Here is a 19,135-nt window from a genome sequence, read left to right on the forward strand (position 1 = left end):
TGTATCATAAAAGTATCTAAGATGTGAAACGGAGAGACGTCTGTTGTTCATACATCATCAGAGTTTCTGTGACTCATGAAAAGAGTAAAGCTGTTGTTGGTGAGTTTGTTCCATCATGTTGTTTTTCTGTGGAGGCTTCGGCAGGCCCTTCATGCTCTAATTAATTTAATTAAGTGGACGTTTTCCCCTTTGGCTGTACTGATGCACAAAACGGCAGCGTGCAGACAAACATTGAGTTATCTCACCCAGAGCACAAGGGCTTTGCTTATCAGTATTTCACAGAATGATCCACGCTCCAAGTTTCCCTCGGAGCCATCGCAGCCCACGTCTCCCACCATTCCTCTGGACGCATGGAAAGCCACGAGTGTTTGAGTAAATATTATGATTTGCATTTGTCGAGTGTTTTTTACTAATAGAGGATGAATCATTCCTCATACTGCTCACTTTTTGTCACGGGCAGACAGACACAATCGCCGGATTTCTTCATCTCTATGACAACCTTGTCCCTTCAGGTTAATTTGATGTCAGCTTCAACTGAAATGATACATGTGTGAATAGAAAGTTTAAAGGGATAGTTCAACATTTTGGCAAATTGGCCCATTGCCATAATAACTATAGTTTTAGCAGTAGGTTCGTTACCTTTAATTATCGGTGCAAGCTATTTTTAGAACGGCGGAGCAGAGCCGCAAGCTGCTCAGAGCTACGCTACGGAGGCTCATGGGATTTCTTGGTTTTCCTCATAAAACTCATCAAATACACAATCCAACAACTCCAAAACACTCTCGTGGACAAGTTGTGACCTGCACATTCACCACGCTATGAGATAATAACAGAACGTTACGAGACGGAGCTGTTTTCGAGGCAAATGCAGAAACTGCTTTGCCGAAAAACTGCCTCGACAGGAACGTGCATCAGCGGTTTTGCATGAATTTACCTTGAAAACAACTCTGTCTCGAAACGTTCCGTTATTATCTTATAGCATGTTTTTATCTTTCTATGAAACACAAACACACGGCGCTCAGATGGATGTTAGATCTTCACATTTTTTATACAAAGCGCAGGCAAACGCAAGCTCTTTTTTTTTCTCTTTTACCAGTGGCACCGTCCTTACAGGTGAAGCACATGACGTCTGTGTAGTGTACATTGTCGTCTCTTCCTTCATGGGGACTGTGCTGCAATACTGGCACATAGCCTACTTTAAGTCCTCCTGTGTAACTTTTTGCTGCACGTGTCGACACGCCCCCCATGAGTTGATGACATGAGCTCCAGGCGTCCATGTGGCATCGATCGGTCATCATATTTGTTCTGGCACAACTTCTCCTGTTCAGTCGACTCATATTGTTTGCAGTTTGTTTACCGCGGCAGCTTTCCACTCTTCTTCTGTCTATCTATTATCGCAAGTCATCGCGATATCCAACAGTGTGATCGCACATCTCACATTTTGCTGGTATCATGCAGGCCTAATTTCATGCATCACTATTTTAAACTTATCAACTCTATTAAGTTGTTGTCTTCAGTAATAGGGGCTTTTGAAGGGAAGTTGTGCAAAGTGTTTTTCAATCTCTTAAACAGTTGTGTAATCAACGTTTTATATCTTCTGTTCCTCTTTTCCTTTTCAGATTGCAGCCTTAAGTGTTGAACATAAATTAGACCAACATTTAAGAATGCTATTGAATCTCAGCCCTGCACGACAGTCTTAATATCCTCTCTCAGATAAACAAATAGAGACGAGTCCTTGTGCATAAGTGAAATGTTTGTATCAGAGACTTTGAATGTTTGTAGCTATACGGTCAGTGCAGAGGGATATTTTAACAACAGTGTAAAACAGTCGAGCATTTGCAGCGAGTCTATATCAGGAGACAAAGTTCGAAGAGGTTTGTATAGTGACTTGATGAGGATATGAACTTGTATACGTGACTATCCGGCTTTAAAGTAATGCACAGGATCAGGATCTATAGCAGCCTCTGCAGGTTCTCGGTTTATTTCTTATGACATTCATGTTAGAGCATGCTTCCGTGGACTGATGATGGAAACCACTGGAAATATGTTTCTAAATGCTAACACACAGGATCATTGGGATATCTCTGTGATTTAAGGGAAAAACCCACACGGATCACATAGAAAAAGAAAGTGACAGCTTCGGCAGGCGTATCATGCGTGCGTTTGCAGGGACATGCATTATGGGAGGGATTATAGAGAAGGAATTTAACACTCGTGAAAACCTGCCGCCACCTCTGCTGCCTCCTCAGCACAGGAGCCAAACGGTGATGAAAGAATTACACAAGTCACAACACAGAGCAGCCGAGTGATGGTAGCAGCCCGCCACATGTCTGAATCACAGATCTGCAGATCTGGTTGTGTTTCTGTCACTTGTCATGGTGATACTTAGGGTTTCTTAACTTGTTCTGCTCTGTTCTTTTGAAATTATATTTCTATTATTAGAATTAAGCATCACTGAATCATTTTTCCCGTCTTACAAATATCTTAAGCAACATACCCCAACGATGACATTGTGTTTCAACTTTCTGTCTGAATACCTACTAAAGGAGGATTTCCCTTATCTGCAGATATGATTCATTTACAAAGTCCCCAGCTGAAAAGCTCCTTTTAAAAATGTGTCACCTGACTTGAGCCACAGAATGAAGCCACTCATTTCCTCCTGACTTGTTTTTGATTCTCCAGTTTCTTTTGAAAACATTTTTTATAAAATAAAAATAAGTGGATAGATATTAATCAACAAACAAAAAGCAAAAGTCATGTGACAGCCTCTCTGAACTTCAGTCAGAATCAGTCACACCAACCATCTGGACCACAGTCTGGCTGATCATGGCTGATAATTCAGTGCTCATGAAATCTGGATGAGGACAGATTAATGCTCTGGAAACAACAGTTCAACTTTGATATTTCTGCTCTAAATAGATCTAAATAATTTAAGGCGGACTATGGAGCAAATTCACCAGTTCATGTAATTTTTAACATGCCAGCTGTAAAGAGATGATTTTTTCAGTTATTTGTCCTGAAATGTGCTGCTGTTGTTGCGTGCATGCATGGGAGGTGAGTCAGTTACTGAACTGAGCAATATGATAGGCCTCTCCTAATCCATTTGCGCCCTTCCTCTCTCACACACACACACACACACTCTCTCACACACACACACACACATGGCTGCAGCTGAAGGAAATCCTGCGTTATTTATGAGATGTATAGTTCAGAGTGCCACAGGGTTCTCCTGAGACTTCAAACTGCACACATACACAGTATTTGCCCTGTAGTGTCTTTCTTCCTTAGTCTCTCTCACACACATACACAGACACAGGCACACACACACTCACAGAGTCATACACACTTGCTGCAGGACATCTGTTTACCCTATCTGCTGTTTTTTTGGCTTGGCAGATCCACAGTTGTTTGAGTGTGACCTCTGTCTTCCCCAGCAGTGCGTGGAGAGCTGCCGGCAAACGCTCCCTCAGTGCGGTGCTACGCTGCTGTTTTCATGTGGCAGCAGCAGTTCAGTGGAAGGAGTGATATCATCTGCATGTCAAAGAAGCAGAAATGCCATCCTGTGCTCAGGTCACACTAAATCACCGGCAGCATTCAAGTGTGTCGTAAAATGTCAACCTACCAGATCCTATGGTGCAGAAAACCGTAATAGCTACAGGAAAGCTCAGAGAGCGAGGAGAAGTGTCCAAAGAAGCGGTTTAAATGATCAGTCAAAGCACTGAACTGCGTGGAGATAACATCAAATGCAACCTTTTTGGCCCTCAGCTGAGAGATGAAAAAGCAAAGTTGTCTGTATGATTTAGAGGTGTCTTTAGTATTAGGTGTTTTTAACCAGGTGTTACCTGGATTTGCTGCTGGAGTCCTGCTGCTGTTTAACACTTGAGGCTAAATGAAGCAGCTCAACTACTAAGAGGTTACAAGTTGGACTTTATATAGCTATACTCGATATTTATACGATAACAATGTCTCAAATGACAATATGAAAACTCTCACCCTACAGACAGCTGTTGCCTGAATCTGTAGCTCCTCTCAGTTTTACAGAGATCAATAAGGAGGTTCAGCTGATGCTCTTCACCACCTAACGTTAGCAAATATCTGAGAAACATTGTGTAGTGTGTGGCAGCGAAAGAGCTGAATCGTAAACAAAAAGAAGGTGGACAGAAACATGACTCCATATCGCTCTGTAGCTCCTGAATGTACAAATAAGCAACTGTTTGTTAGAAAGTTTGACCTGTCAAATTATCACCTTTCCTTATTAGAGGTTTAAATGTTAAAATTACTTCTAATAATTATTAAGACGCAACACAACACAAAATTTGAGTCGGTAAATAAGATGCACAAACTCTGTGAACTGTATAGTTTAAAGGAGTAATCCAACATCTTACCTGGCATCTTATTTTCAAAGCGTAGATCAAGTGATTTGATAGAAACTTCAGGAGCAGAGATGCATTCAGCATTTTTTTACAGATGAAACAAACATGACGTAACATTTAAAGGATGATCCTCGAGGTGTTGTTGGCTTATTTGTTGCCTTCACACACAACCAGGCTTTTTCCTGTTTCCGCTGGCAGACTGTCATTGCAGAGGTCAGTGTCTTCTCCAGAGATTCGACCAACCCCGCTCTTAGTGTGAATGAGTGAAGGCATGCAGCGAGTTCATGCCTTAGTCAGCTGCATTTAAAGGCACGGCTCCCATGGAAGTGACAGGTTCGTGCTTCTTTCATACAAGTAAAAGAGATATAGTAGCTTTTACATATGACATTTACTTTTTCAACATACTGCTGCGGTCCCCCCCGGTGGCTCTGACGTCAACACAAGGTTATGTAACGTAGGCAAACAAACATATGCAAGAAAGTCAAGCCGGATACCAGCAACAACTCTCTGCTCGTGCCTCTCAGGGAGAGTTCCCATGTGTCTCGGAAAACCTGGATAAATTTAGATTGTTTCTTTAGTCGGTCATGGAAAATAACAGCAGTTTATGGAAAATAAACACCATGGATACATCTTCCTGAAGATGTTTTCTCTTCTCTGAAAATATTTGACATATTCTCACCATTCTTTCCATTTCCTGAAAACAAGACTCATATTCCAGCCAGAGTAAATGTGGGTCTCTCCAGTTTTTTAGTTAGGTTTGCGGAAATATTTTTTGATACAGATTTGTCCACAGGATATTAGTCAATTGATAAATCAATCCAGATAATCAAAAATAAATCAGATATGTTTTCATACTGACAAGAAATCCAACTTAGGAAGACCCCACAAAGTCTATATGGAGAAAGAGCTGGCAGCTGCAGCAAAGATGCGGCTTGGGTGAACTCGTATGCGTGATTACCGACAGCAGCTCGATGACATCTGCAGTAAGGCTCACACGACGGCGGTGGTGTGCTGCCACGGTATGTCGGAAATACTCAGCTCCCGTGGAGACGGGGAGCGAGAGCGGCTCGATAGACTGCAGCTCGGCCTAGTACCATCAGTCAGTGACATCCATGATTATAGGGCTGGGCTCCAGAGTCAACAAGTCATCGATGAATCAAGGTAGAACAGACAGATTAATGTCTCTTGGCCACTATTACTCTGTTTTTGTAAAGGCACTTATTCTATGTTTGGTCCACTTTTTTTTTTTTTTACACTTTCTAGTCAGGCAGATTAACAGATCAGAAACACCTTAGCAGAGACTATTAAGATGTAATCCTCTCCCTGGAGGTAATTCATTATTTTGTATCCAGAACAAGACTCGAGGCGTTTACTTTTAAGGTCCTGATCCCTACAGTCTTTTGGCACGATGTCGTGATGTTGGACAGCTTTAGTATCCGGTATCTGGTGTGAGAGAAAGGTGAACCTCAAAGAATGAATGAAATGAATGTTTGTCACACGTGTCAGTCAGGTTGAAGATATGTAACTGTGGCATGTCTGCATTGTTATCACCGACACTAGGAAATCATTGACACATTCCAGTTTCTATACTCCACTCCGACCATTCTCCTGTTTGTGGCACTGACGGTAAAAGTTTTCACTGTCGCTATCTGCCCGTCGATTCGCTGCAGAGTAAATGATCGAGGGCTGAGGGCTGGTTTAAAACATTCAACAGGTCTGCATTGTGTTGCACCAGTTTTTCTGCATTTCTCTCGCTACCTACGTCGTCTGTTATTGCTTTTGAGGCCTCAAGGTGTAGCATCTGATCAAAGGGAATAATTCAGGTCCATAGCTGAGAGAGAGGAGCAGAAAGAAGACCGGTGGAGCAGAAGGTACAAAGAGATGGTAAAGCCCAAGCTGGGGTAGAGTCAGCAGTGCTTTGTGTTACACAGAGAAGAAGGGGGGGGGGGGGGGGGGTTCGGAGGGAGGACTATATTTCATTACTGTGTTGCTGCATCGGCTCGATACAGTACGACTTATTCTCTCAGTTAGTTTTAAGAGGAAGCTGGCATCCCACTGGGTGATTGTGAGCTTATATCCTAGGGTCATTAGTGGCGGTGGTGCTGCAGCCTGCATACTCATCATATAATACTGTATGAAGCACACAGTGAATTAACTAGAAGATTGCTAATTGTGCACAGATCACACTGTAGATGCAGCTTGTTTGGTTTCCCTCCCATGTTACCTCATTAAGATGAAGTCTCTGCCTGACATATGCATTGCTCGCAGGAATCCTCACAGATCTATGTTAACGTGTACTGTTGTTACTCGAACTGTACAAGCAAGATGTTCGAGAGCGAAATCCCCAAGTCCCTTCCTCAAGCAGAGGGTTTTTTCCCCCACTAATGCTTTGTTTTCCCGATTTCAGTCTGTGTTTTTATTCTTGAAGATACTGTATGTACTAAAAAAAAAGAAGGAAAAAAAAAAGATCCACATTGAGGTTTGTGAGTTATCCAAAATAACCAGGGAATTGTTTCTGGAAAGAGGCGTCACCGTTGAGTTTTTTAAATCATTTTTTAAAAAACTGCTGGGAGCAGCACAAACTAAATTTTATTCCTCTCCTGTATTATGATTGGAGCAGAAATCCCAAACCTGGGAAAACAGAAGCAAAACTTTCTGCATGGCTGGATACCACATCAGTTCTTCTAGCTGAAATGCAGGATCCATCAGTCAGGATGGGTGGGAGCTGACAGGGCTGTGGAGGAGAGCAGGGGTCCGGGGAGGCTCGCAGGAGTACAAGACAATTTAAGAAACCAACAGCGCTGCCTCCGCATCCCTGGGTGGGAGTTGTAAACAGCCGCACCATTTCATGAACGGAAGCAAAACAACATTAACTGGCTCACAGATTTACTCCTGTGTGCTCCAGCGGTGGAAGTGAATGTGGCCTAGATTGTGTTGCGATGGAGTTTACACTCCCATGCAGGGAGTAATGAGACTTTATTTGAGCTCCTCTACTGAAGTGTTGGGCCTGTGGTTGAAACTTTGCTCTGACAAACACTCCTCAGCAAAGAACACATGATGTTTCTTCAGCACTGCCCAATTGTTTGGTGATTAAATGTTTGCAGTAGGGATGCAGGTTTTTGCCACCGATACCGATTTCGATATCGAAACCAGTAACATTTTTAATAGTACACACCTTAGGTTAAGAAAGGCTAAGATGTAGTGAGTAAAAATAAATGTAACATTATTGCTCTGCCTCTGACTGTAATCACAACAAAAACAAGAACAGAAATCGACATTTATTATTGTTTTAAATCAACTTAAGGGGGTCAATGGACTGAAAATGAATAAACTCAAGGCAATGTTGGCTAATTATAACTGGCTGATAACTACCGGTACAGATAATCATCAGCCAATACCGGGCCGATTATTGTCTGTACCGAGAGTTTTCGTGCTCCCTAGTTTGCAGTTGAGGAAGCTGTAGTTAATAGAAAACAGTAATCTGATTAATTCAGTTCAATATGATGGAGGAGTGTTTTAAGGTTTGTCTAACCTTGGAGTTGTGTGTGTTGCTTTCTACTACCAACAGTAAGGACTTCGGTGTTTTAGAGGTTTGTTGCAGTGTAAATCATAGATATTATTCTACAAGTGGTTGAAACAGAAGATAAAAATGTATTGAAGTAAATGAACCAGCCACTGACTTTAAGTTCACTAAAGTCTGTCAGTTGTTTAAAATTACACATCAATGTGGTCAAAGAGCTGAAAGTCTTCAGCTATAAGAAAAAATCTGACAAAGCTTTAATAGCAAAGTTTGGTGACAGATTTCAAAACCCTGAGTTAGAGAAAAGTATTGAAGTGTTACTGTAACACACTCAGCCACATGGATCTCTTAGCAAAGAGACATAATTAGCGCCGTGTTTGTTTGTTTATATTGTGACTAATTATCTTCTTCTGATTGAATGTGACTTCATGTAATTTAGTCTCCTTTACAAAAACAGACTAAACGAAGACCAAATTATATTGAGACAATAATTGGCTTGTTTTCAATGCAGAGTGTCATGGCCACCACGGCTCTAATCAGATTCAAAGTGGTTTGGACAGCTGCAGAGTGGTACTTTGTGCATCGCTCTATCCCCCCCCCCCCCAGAAAGAGTTTAATTTTCCAAAATGGTTACCATGACAACCTGACAAAGAAAAATTACGATATTACACCAACACAGACTCATAACTCCTCACTTGCCCGACTCTGAAGAGCAGGCAGCACTCAATACATTTCCATCCAGTGTATCTTCTTACTGCTGAGTGCTCCTCTCAGATTAACTCTGGTTTGCTAATTGACTATGTCCAGCGCTCTAAGGAGAATCTATCTCATAAATGTGCGGTTTGTTTGGCCTCGGGGCGTTTTTGTCTATATGAATTCACAAGCTGCACAGATTCAATAAAGTTACGTTTTCCAGGCCAGTAATACTCTGCTGTGTGGAAATGTTTCTCGCCTCTAGTCTCAAAGTGTGCACAGAGCATCGCTTGTTCTCTCCCACCTAACTGTTCTCCTCCATATTTTGACAGCACATAGATTTTCAGAGTTTGTTTAGAGAAGAAAATGCCACACCAGCTAATCCCGCTAATGCAGTCCAGGTATAAAAATAACATTTGTCCACAAGGGTGTTTTTAGGCAGTGTTTGCAAAGATCTCTGCCCACACCTGAACAACAGAACAAATCTCTTACATCTTTTCTGTCCTTTTTAGGTCAGCAAAAACTCTTGCAGCTTTTTACATGGGGAGTAGAGCATCCACAGCCCAGTGCTTGGTTAATGTTCGATCAAAGACGTCAGACAAAATCAACACAGCCAATCAATTCTCAACACTACATCCAGGTTGCTTGTTTCTGAAGCTTTTTATATCTAAAAACCTTTGTCATATCCAACAATCAGCAATAACAGTAAAACAGGTGACTGGTTTTAATGTTGTGGCCGATATTGCATATTTTGCTTTAGACAAAGGTCATCAAAGGCGGAACAAGCCGTTGATACAGATCTGAGCCAGTTCCTCCTGTACCAGGGCCAGACCAGACCAGACCCTGAGGTTAAGATGTGTTTCTCGTATTTCTGTGACATTGCAACTACTACTAAATTAAAATGGCGCAATGTAATTTCTGAAAATTGACTATTAATTACCAAAACGTTTATCAGCAATACAATTATAATGGTGGAAAATGTTGAAGGGATAGTTAAACATTTTGGCAAATTGGCCCATTGCCATAATCCCTATAGTTTTAGGAGTTTGTTACCTTTATTTGTCGGTGCAAGCTATTTTTAGAGTGGTGGAGCAGAGCTGCTCAGAGCTACGCTACGGAGGCTCATGGGATTTCTTGGTTTCCCTCATCAAACTCTTCAAATACACAATCCAACAACTCCAAAACGCTCTCGTGGACAAGTTGTGACCTGCACATTCACCACGCTATGACATAGGCTAATAGCAGAACGTTATAAGACAGAGTTGTTTTCGAGGTAAATTCATGTAAAACGGCTGATGTGCGTTCCCGTCTGGGACAGTTTTTCTGCAAGCAGTCTCTTCATTTGCCCCGAAAACAACTCCATCTAACACCTTGCACTGACATTTAAAGGTAACAAACCTACTTATTATTATGGCAATGGGCCAATTTGCTAAAATGTTGAACTATCCCTTTAAAGGGCACCACCGCTCCTAAAAAAAAAAAGTAGCCCTGGGCCCCTGTAAATACACCTTGTCAGTATCGCATATTATGAACTATGTGATCAGCTATATTGACATTTAAGATAATTGATCACAGTGTCAGATAGTAATTTTTCTCCTTGTCCTCACACTAATACACCCACATGGCCGGAGAATGGTTTTGAAAACCTCAGGGCAATAAAATAAACAAAGGCAAGCTCATGACACAAGCTCAGAGAGACAGAAGCTCCTGGCCTCTCTGTGTGAGGCCGTAGAAAAATATACACAGTGTAGTGCAGTTAATTTAAAAACAATAAAATAGCCTATAGCTACTGCCATATCTCTGTTGTTTGACCTGAGAGTGACTCGTAATTCCTTCTCATCCATGCTTTATTTCTCTCTTCACTTCCCCCCATCCCACCTCCCCTATTTCTGTCTCTGTGAAAAACAAACTCATCGTCACCTCAGGTTCTTCTGTCTCCTCCAGTCAAAGTAAAAAAACGAGCAGTATTGTACATCAAAGCTGCGTTTGCTACATTTGCCCCGCTGTGACTTACAGTGCTCGTCTTTTGTTGCTCTGCCAGGGGACATGGATACCAGACTGTCACATACAGAGTTAAAAATAGAGACAGTCCTTTCCACTTTGCTGCAAAAGAAAGGTAAAAAAAACCCAAAAACAAACATGCTAATATGTAATGGCCCTCAGCAGAGAGAGGCTGTACAGAGGGCTGAGTTAGAAAAAAGAAAGAGCCGCACAGAGGAGACATCGCATCATGTGTTTAGTGCTCAGGGAGGTGTGTGAAGTGAACAAGCATCACAGTGTTGTGCAAAGAGGTAAAGTGGGCATCAAGGAGCAGAGAAAACAAAGTTTGAAATCAGCCAAACAGAGGGAACGAGGGAATAGGAGGAAGCCAATGCAGCAGGGATTTGAAGTTGTTTATCTCCTTTCAGTGCAGTCATTATGATGGAATAATGATATCAAATTAACATGACGCACTACCCTGAACCTACATTAAGCAGCTACTAATTAAAACAACAACCCTCATAATGTGATCTCTAACAAATTAGGGACTGGAGTTTGATGCCTCAGTTGAAAAAACACCACCATCTACCATCTGTCTGCACGGATAATGTGTGAAGCAGGGATTAAATAACAGCGGCGATGCACAATCAAACCCCACTGTGGTGCCATCAGTCTGCTGTCAGAATAGGCTGTTAAATGAATATTATCATGTAATTCTGACATGAAATGCATAAAGGATCCTAGTAGCACTTTTTTTTTTTTCGGTCTTAATCATCTCTCCAAGGAGACTCTTGGAGATTTAGTGCTCCCTGTCTTGTCTTTTTCTCCTTTGACTTCACTGGGGAAAAAAAAAAAAAAAATAGAGACCCTTTGTTTAAACCGCGGCTCTGCGGGTGCTGAGCCCACGGTCGCCTTTGTGCGGAATGAAAGTTGATCCTTTGTAAAGAAATATCGAAAATCGAAGAGTGGAGGGATGCAAGTCAGATTCCTCGGGGAACGCCCCTGTCAGCGAGAGTGGGACCACCCAGTGACTGTTGTCATGGAGACCGGCTCAACAATGTCGGCTCCGCTCAGGAGAAGGAGGGCTGGAGTAATGACAGAAAATGAAAGTGACATGTGAAAATTGCTTGTAAAGAGCAGGTTGGGTGGGGGTGTGGGGGGAGGGGATCCCACATCTCTGTCATCATTTAGACAAGTTAAGATCTGAAGCAGTAGGCTATTCATTTACATACCTTATTATATAGCCTATAAAGCTGCACGATTAACTGCAATGTCATTGAAATCACAGTATAAAAGTGCAACATCCAAATCACATGACAAAAATAACATCGATTTTATATTTTTTCAGTGAAACTGAAAAATAAAAATGATCATTCCAACTGAAATCACATTACATTAACTCATATGGGGAAAAGTATAGAGTGAAATGTTTATTTTATTTTTTATTTTTACATTTTATTGTTTAGTTGCATGATATATTAAAGCAGAAGTAAGTGATATATTTGTGTTAATATAAGTCTTAAATAGTTATATCTTCCGACAGCAATCACTTACATAGAGTGTTTGGTCTGAAACACGGGTCTGTCAGTCCCTCTGCTCTGCTCTGAGCCGAGGAGAAAACATTTATCGTATCCTACAGTTTTTATCCAATGAGGAGAGAGAACGGCATGCAGGGCTGTGTGTGCAGCCAAGGGACGCCGTGAATGTGGTGACGTAGGGACGAGGACTGTTATGGTGCGTTCAAGGAAAGTCGTAACTCGTGTTTTTCCGACCTGTGAAGTCGTACCAGTTCGATCTGGTACGAGTTCACGGGTCGGAAGTTACGAGTGGCAGTTATAGTGACTTTCACAGGTAAAACAGGTCGGAAAAACACGAGTGGGTTGCCTGGAACGCTACAAAATCGTAAGTTGTGACTTGAAGCTGTAATTTACGGTTTCAAAAGCCTGCCTGGAACGCAGCATTAGCCAAAACGACCGGATCGCTTACTTCTGCTTTAAATGACAGAAAAGGACTAGGCTATCACATTTCTACAATGCCCAGTTTGTGTCCAAAGTTCAAAAACTCAAGGAAATGAACTTTGGCATCCCAGATAAAAGCTATAAATCGTTATGATCAGAAAAAAGGTGTGTGTAAAAACTTGAAATGTGTGCGCAAGTTTGGATTTGCGGCGTAGCGCTTGGGGCTTGGTGTTGGTGCAGACTGGTGTTGTTGTCAAATGAAGGCAGCTGTACAAGTGCAGAGGTCTGGGAGCAGCAGAACAAACATGTCGTTTTAACAGAGAAGTCGGGGCAATAATTGGCCTTTTCACATCGTTCTGTGAGCAGTCATCCTTGTTACACTGGACCCGACACGAGTCTGTGATCAGCAGGACGCAGTGAGAGGAGCTGGGTTCCTGGATGAGACGTTGGAGGTGTTGGGTCTGTCGCCTGCAGCTCCTCCTCTAACAGCTCACCATGGCTGCTGATCGCTTGTCCCATTACTTCCTGCAATTTTACAAACTGATCCACCCTGGTTAAAAAAAAAAAAAAGCCTCAGCTGCTCATTGAGGCAAATATTGGATTTGATGGGACTGCCTCGTGATGAAAGTCAGCTCGGGTTTCACCAGTTAAATGCTTTTAATGTGAAGCAGGAAACGGAAACATTCAGTTTGCATTAGCAGCCACTTTATTCGACATTTTTCACCAAACAGCCAGATTGTTATATGTGTGAAATACTGTATTACTCATATACTCACGACATATGCTCAATCACTAATCAACTCATTTAGCAATCGACTGACACTTAAGAGACTTATTAGATGAAAATCCTTGATAATGCCACTTTAAAGTGATACTCCCGACAATGTAACACAATTAGATGTAAAATGTGTTTCGTGGCTCATCGTGAGTGAGACTCAGGTCTTTGAGTATGTGATACTCAGATCCAGTGTTTTTGAGGTTCTTTTTTAAAGGTACTAAAAGTCAAAATATTTGCTCTCTGTTTCTTTTTTTGTTTTAATTTGACTCCCATCTCCCATAAATCTCTCAAAATAGTGGATGTGGGAAACCACTCACTTAAGTATCTGCATTTATTTGCCATTGGTTTTGAAAACTAAGTTTTATTATGCTATTATTGTATGTATTTATTAAGTTTAACATGTGTTATTATGTAGGCATGCTGCTCAGACTGACTGAAACCACCATCAAACATCAGTTTTGTAGGGATGTCTTGCTTGACTTGGCTATGTTTGCCCTCTGTGCTTTGTATCGGAGCTCAGCTCAGTTTGATGAAGAAGCCTCCTGTCTTCAAATGTGCAGCAGTCATATGGTGTGTTGGTAGCAGCTCTGCCTCTGGAGTGTGTGGTCTGAGGGAGCCTTTCTTCTCAGGCCTATTTTGAGAAGACAGCATGGAGCTCTCCCAGTCTTGTAGCTGAGCTGTCATTGAGTGGTTTGAGTTTTGGACTTTTAATAATCATTTTGATGGCATCCATGTGTGTGGCACCTGTTTCCTCCCCTAAGACTGAACAAGAGCAACCACAGAAAATGAACTGTAGTAACATCTTTCACGATCAGTAACTTTACATGACATTGTGTTGGTCTGACTGACTTATTACGTTACTCAACCGGTCTTTAGAAATACATGGAAACACGTTTGTACGAAACTGTATTGCGCCAAATTGAATTTTGAATTTTTTTTTTTGAATTCAATTGAAGTCAGATTAACATACCTAGATAATGTGGTCGGGAGTAAAGTCATTTCTACATGTTTACCTCAGTTGGAGGTTGACGCCCGTTCCGTCTCAGGCTTTGAAAATGTGTACAGCCCATACGAAATATACTGAACTGTAAATGCTCGACATGCTGCCAGTTTGCAGTAGCTACAGTATAACTTGCTTATCTGTTGTTTTGGTCTGTTTCATAATAGTTCATTTGCAAAAAGGTGTGGTAAGAAGCTAAAGGTGACATATCGCCACCTGTCGTAGCAGAGTCAGCCGCACTTTGATCAATAACTCGATTTCTATCCCATGTTTGTATATTGGGACAAGGCCAGTAGTCCCAATATAGTCCCTTTTTATAATCCAACTGCTGGAGCTGCAACTGTTGCTCGACTTCACTGTGGATGTAAATGCACTGATTGAGTGCATGTGAAAGGCGTCTAACACAGCCCTGGCCTGTTTTTTCCCTGATAGAGACAATTAGGTCTTTAAAATCACAGAAGCTTTTTTTTTCCAGCAGCAGCCGAATTGCCAACTCCTCCTTCCTCATGTTAGAGCCTGTGTGTACTTCACTCCAAATGTTTCAGACACTCGTTGCCAGTAGGGAGTAAAGCAGTCTTCCTTCCTGTGAGAAGCAACTACTGCAAACACTGTGGAGTGGAGGGGGGGTTGGAAACGTCCTCCCATTGGCAGAATCCTGCCTGTCTTTGACCTGAATGCCAAACACAGAAAGCTCTGCCAGACAGGGTTTTTTCCCCCCTTTAAACATCCCCCACTTTTTTTTTTATTTTTTTTTTATAATCCTCTTTTACTTTCCCTTTCTCTTTGTGTAGCGTTGAAAGAGCCTCTGAGCATCTCCCCCAACCCCCCCCACTGAAGGGAGAGTTGTGAAGTGCTGGTGAAGCCCAGCTCAGCAGTCTGTTGCTCATCTTTCCTCTTTTAACTCTCTCAGCAGAGGAATGGGGAGGTCACAAGGAGCATGAGCTCTGAGGCTTTTTTTTTCTTCCCTTTTTCAAAACCCCAACCCGCTCCTAGATCTGTTTGTTTTCTGTTGTGTGAGTATTTGTTGGCACTCTCACAGGAAAAAGCAGCTTTTTTTTGTTAAACCACCTGTCTGTTTATTAAACAGATCAAGGAAACTGAGATAAAAGCTCTGATTAGATGATGTGTATGAAAAAAAAAAAAAAAGTTTTTAAATTAACTAACACTAACACTAACCGTATTAAACGAGCAGCAGCTCCGGTGTTGACAGCGACTGAAAACACATCTGAATCATTTCACACTAACTCACCTGCAGACGAACCTGACAAACCCGCAGCATCACGCCTGCACTGGAAACGTTAGGCTACAGTACCGGCTGACCGTTAGTTAGCATTAGCATTAGCACGATGCCATTTTCTCCACAGAGCCATCACGATCTGGCTCCCCCTGAGCTCCGCCTCACGTGACATCAACGTACTAATGCTGTTGGCGCAGAGATAATTTCATGCCGACGTTGCCAACGTAACAAGATATTTATATAATTTGGACCCGTCAAAATGTATTACTATAAAAAAAAATCAGTAAAACCACCCCTCTAGATGTTATGTGGATGTTTTATTTCTGAAAAATTAATCGTTTTGATGAAAAAGTTGTAGCTACAACCTTTAAGTTTTTACCCACAGCTGACACTTTTAAAATAAGAGTTGGAGTTTAATTCCTCTGGGTTTAATCACATGTCGAGAGCGACGGTCCGTTGTCAGGCCTCTAAAAGAGCAGCAGTATGGCTGCCGCTCTGACATACACGAATGCCCACAGAGGAGGATCGACTTGACTTGGAGTGGCAATCCCATCACTCTGCCTAATGGGCGAGGTTGCCAAGGAGACGGAGAAATTGGGTATCATGGATGAGGAGAAGTCGGAGAAGAGTACTCGTGCTTGGATAGGAGGAAAGGCATTATTCAGCCAATTTACATGGAGTCGAAAGTGGAGTGGAACGACACTATGGTGGAGGGATTATAGAAAGTGGATGTTGCGCCTCTCACACGCTGAACCTGTTGCTCAGGTTTTAACCGGCATCCGGAGCGTTTTGGTTTCGGTTCGATTAGATTCGCGTTAGGCTGATATCGATGTTGACATTTGGCAACCGGATCGCACTACAGGTGTGCAAGTGTCCCCCCCGATGCCATCGTGCGTTTCTGAGCTGCTCCAGATTTCGACATCCCAACGTCGTCAACGTCAGATTCACCTCATCCCCCGAGGAAGGAAATGCAGTGGAAATGAAAGAGGTGGCCCGGTCTAATCCAGCAGCTGTGGCCCGAGGCGGATAGAGGCTCCAGCACGCTCACATACCTCCCGTCTCTAAGAAGAGCTGACGTCACCACCCCTCATCTTGTTATAAATCCATCCCTCCATTTCTATTTCCCGTGTTCTCCAGAGAATCACAGCTGCTGCATCTATTTTTATTATTTTATTTTTTATTATTATTATTTATTATTTAATTTTTTTTAAGCTTCCTGGCTGTTGAACTCACCCCTTCAGCTTCTTCACTCCGCTGCAGGAAAAGTTGTCACATCCTAGAAATTTGAGTAACTTAACTTGCGGTGAACTTGATATAAACTTTCTCAGTATTGCATAAGCTCCTCCTCCTCCTCCTCCTCCTCCTGTCCCTGTCCTGGCCTGCGAAGAAATGCAGTCTGACAGCTTTAGTGACGGCAAGCAGAGACACATTCACAAGTGCAATTCTTTACTCTATGCAAACTGTTGCTCGTGAATTTTTTTCTTTTTTTTTTTTTGCTCGTGGTGGAGATGCCATGCTGCTTTTTGACACCCATGACGCAGTGACACACACACACACACACACACACACACACACACACACACACACACACACACACACACACACAACCATGCTGTGTGTTTGTGATAGTTACTGTAAAGAAAGTACTCGGTAATGGCTGCAATATCTCTGTGGCTGTGGCCTAATTGAAGTGGAAATAAATATCTTACAACAAAAAACAAGGCAGCGCTTTTTGTGTGTTGCCATTTGCATTTCATAAAAAAAAAAAAAAAAACGTGGCCTACACAGGAGATATCAATCTTTCCACCAGTAATGGAATCTTTTTATTCGCTCTAATTTGCGCAGCTACACTTCCCATGAGTCATATTTCTCTTTGGTGGCCACACGCTATTTGCGCTCTGTCCTCTCAAAGAATAAAATATAGACGACTAAGGGAATATACAATCTCCTCTCTGCATTTTAAATGTGTGCTTTAGTTGTTTTAGTCCTTGTGTCTGGTCTCAGTATTGCTGTGCACACAGACTGAATATTAAAAAAAAAAAAAACGCTGCTTGCTTTTATTATCAGCACTGCTTTTCTGTCCAACTCTGTTTGTTTTCCCCTCGTAATGGTACGACCGTCATAATGCATGTTATCTGTGTACGACTCGACCTGTTAGCCTTGTTGAGCAGCTCCATAAAAACTCTGTTATGTGTAATTGTGCTGAAGAGGACGTGCGCCAGTCAGTTAAATACAATTGCAATAAATCAGAGTCCCACAATAGCCACTGATGGCCTCATGTGAGATTAGATATGATGCAGACGTTTTTATTTGATTATTCAGGCCGGACAGTCGGCCACATAAAAAAAGAAAAAAAAGCTTTAAAACATGAGACTGTTTTCTGTATCTCTTGAATTCAGTCTCATCTTTCGAAACCTTTCTTTTTTTGTTTGTTTATCTGCATCTTCCTTTATTTATCCCGGGGATCTCGTTTCCAGCTGCAGACTGTTAACTTGGTGATGCGCTACAGTAAATATAAACCGGATTGCTCGGATGGTTGTCATACCGTGCAGCGCCTTTTATCACAGCAAAGCCTTTTCATTTTTTTCAGCGGCCAAACAGGAGTAAACTAAATTAAATCAAACTTTCCCAATCCCTTCATGCATATTCCTCAAACAGTCCATTTTCCATCCGCCCGTCTCCTAAATAGCTTCACGTAATTCCTCAGAGGTTGAGGGGAGTCCAGAAAACCCATGTCAAATCACCTCACCTGGTGAAATAGAGCATGCAATTGCTCACTCTGTCTAAAAAAACTAATAGGCAAGGCTTTGCGTGTGTGTGTTTGTGCATTTGTGCGTGAGAGACAGAAAGCATTGCAGAATGAACACATAAATTGATTTTGTGTGTTTGTGCCTCTCCCTCCTCAGATGTGCTTTTTTTCCCCCTTTTTTTTAAGGCTGAATGTTGCATTTTATAGCAACGGTGCCACGGCTCTGCTGAACCCCTGTGCACGTTATCATGTTTCCAGCTCTGTCCTCCTCTTCAGTTTCACACAGGGAGGGAGGGAGGGGTGGGGTGGGCTGGTGATCATGCGGTCAGTGGCAATTTTGAGATTTTGCCATAATCTTCATCCAAGGAATTATCAATGTCGGTGCCAGTCAAGGCAACTTAATATTACCACCACTAACCTTAAACTCATATTTGGCTCGGTTATGTAACTCAGCCCTCAGTGATAAACTGGCAGCCTGTTTGGGGTGAATCCTCCCTAATGCCCACAGTGAGCCGGAATAAGCAGTTTAAAAATTGTGTGCATGGATGGATATGGATTATTTCTGTAATGACTTGTCACAGCAACACTGAGCTTTACGCACACACACACACACACCCACACACACACCTCACACTACATTAGAAATAAGCATGTGTGTATCTGTAATATCTGACACTGTTGTTAAATTAGCGCCGTAGTTCCTCAATTAAAGAGGAACCGTCTTGAATCATCAACGGAGTATTTCTCAATAATCAAAGAATCAGTAATCTATTCCATTACCCACGATCCTCCTCTCTGCTTCCTTCCGTTGTCTTTAAGTCTACAAGTGACTCAGTGAACCACGGTG

The 19,135-nt window shown here is 42.1% G+C and overlaps 1 protein-coding gene across 1 annotated transcript in view; it reads left to right on the forward strand.

The window, feature by feature from the left end:
- The window catches only part of nck2a (NCK adaptor protein 2a), a 36,397-nt gene that overhangs the window by 6,538 nt on the left and 10,724 nt on the right, over positions 1-19,135 (forward strand). The window lies entirely within an intron of this gene.

The sequence above is a fragment of the Trachurus trachurus genome, assembly GCF_905171665.1.
Source record: "Trachurus trachurus genome assembly, chromosome: 21".
NCBI classification, from domain to species: Eukaryota; Metazoa; Chordata; class Actinopteri; order Carangiformes; family Carangidae; genus Trachurus; species Trachurus trachurus.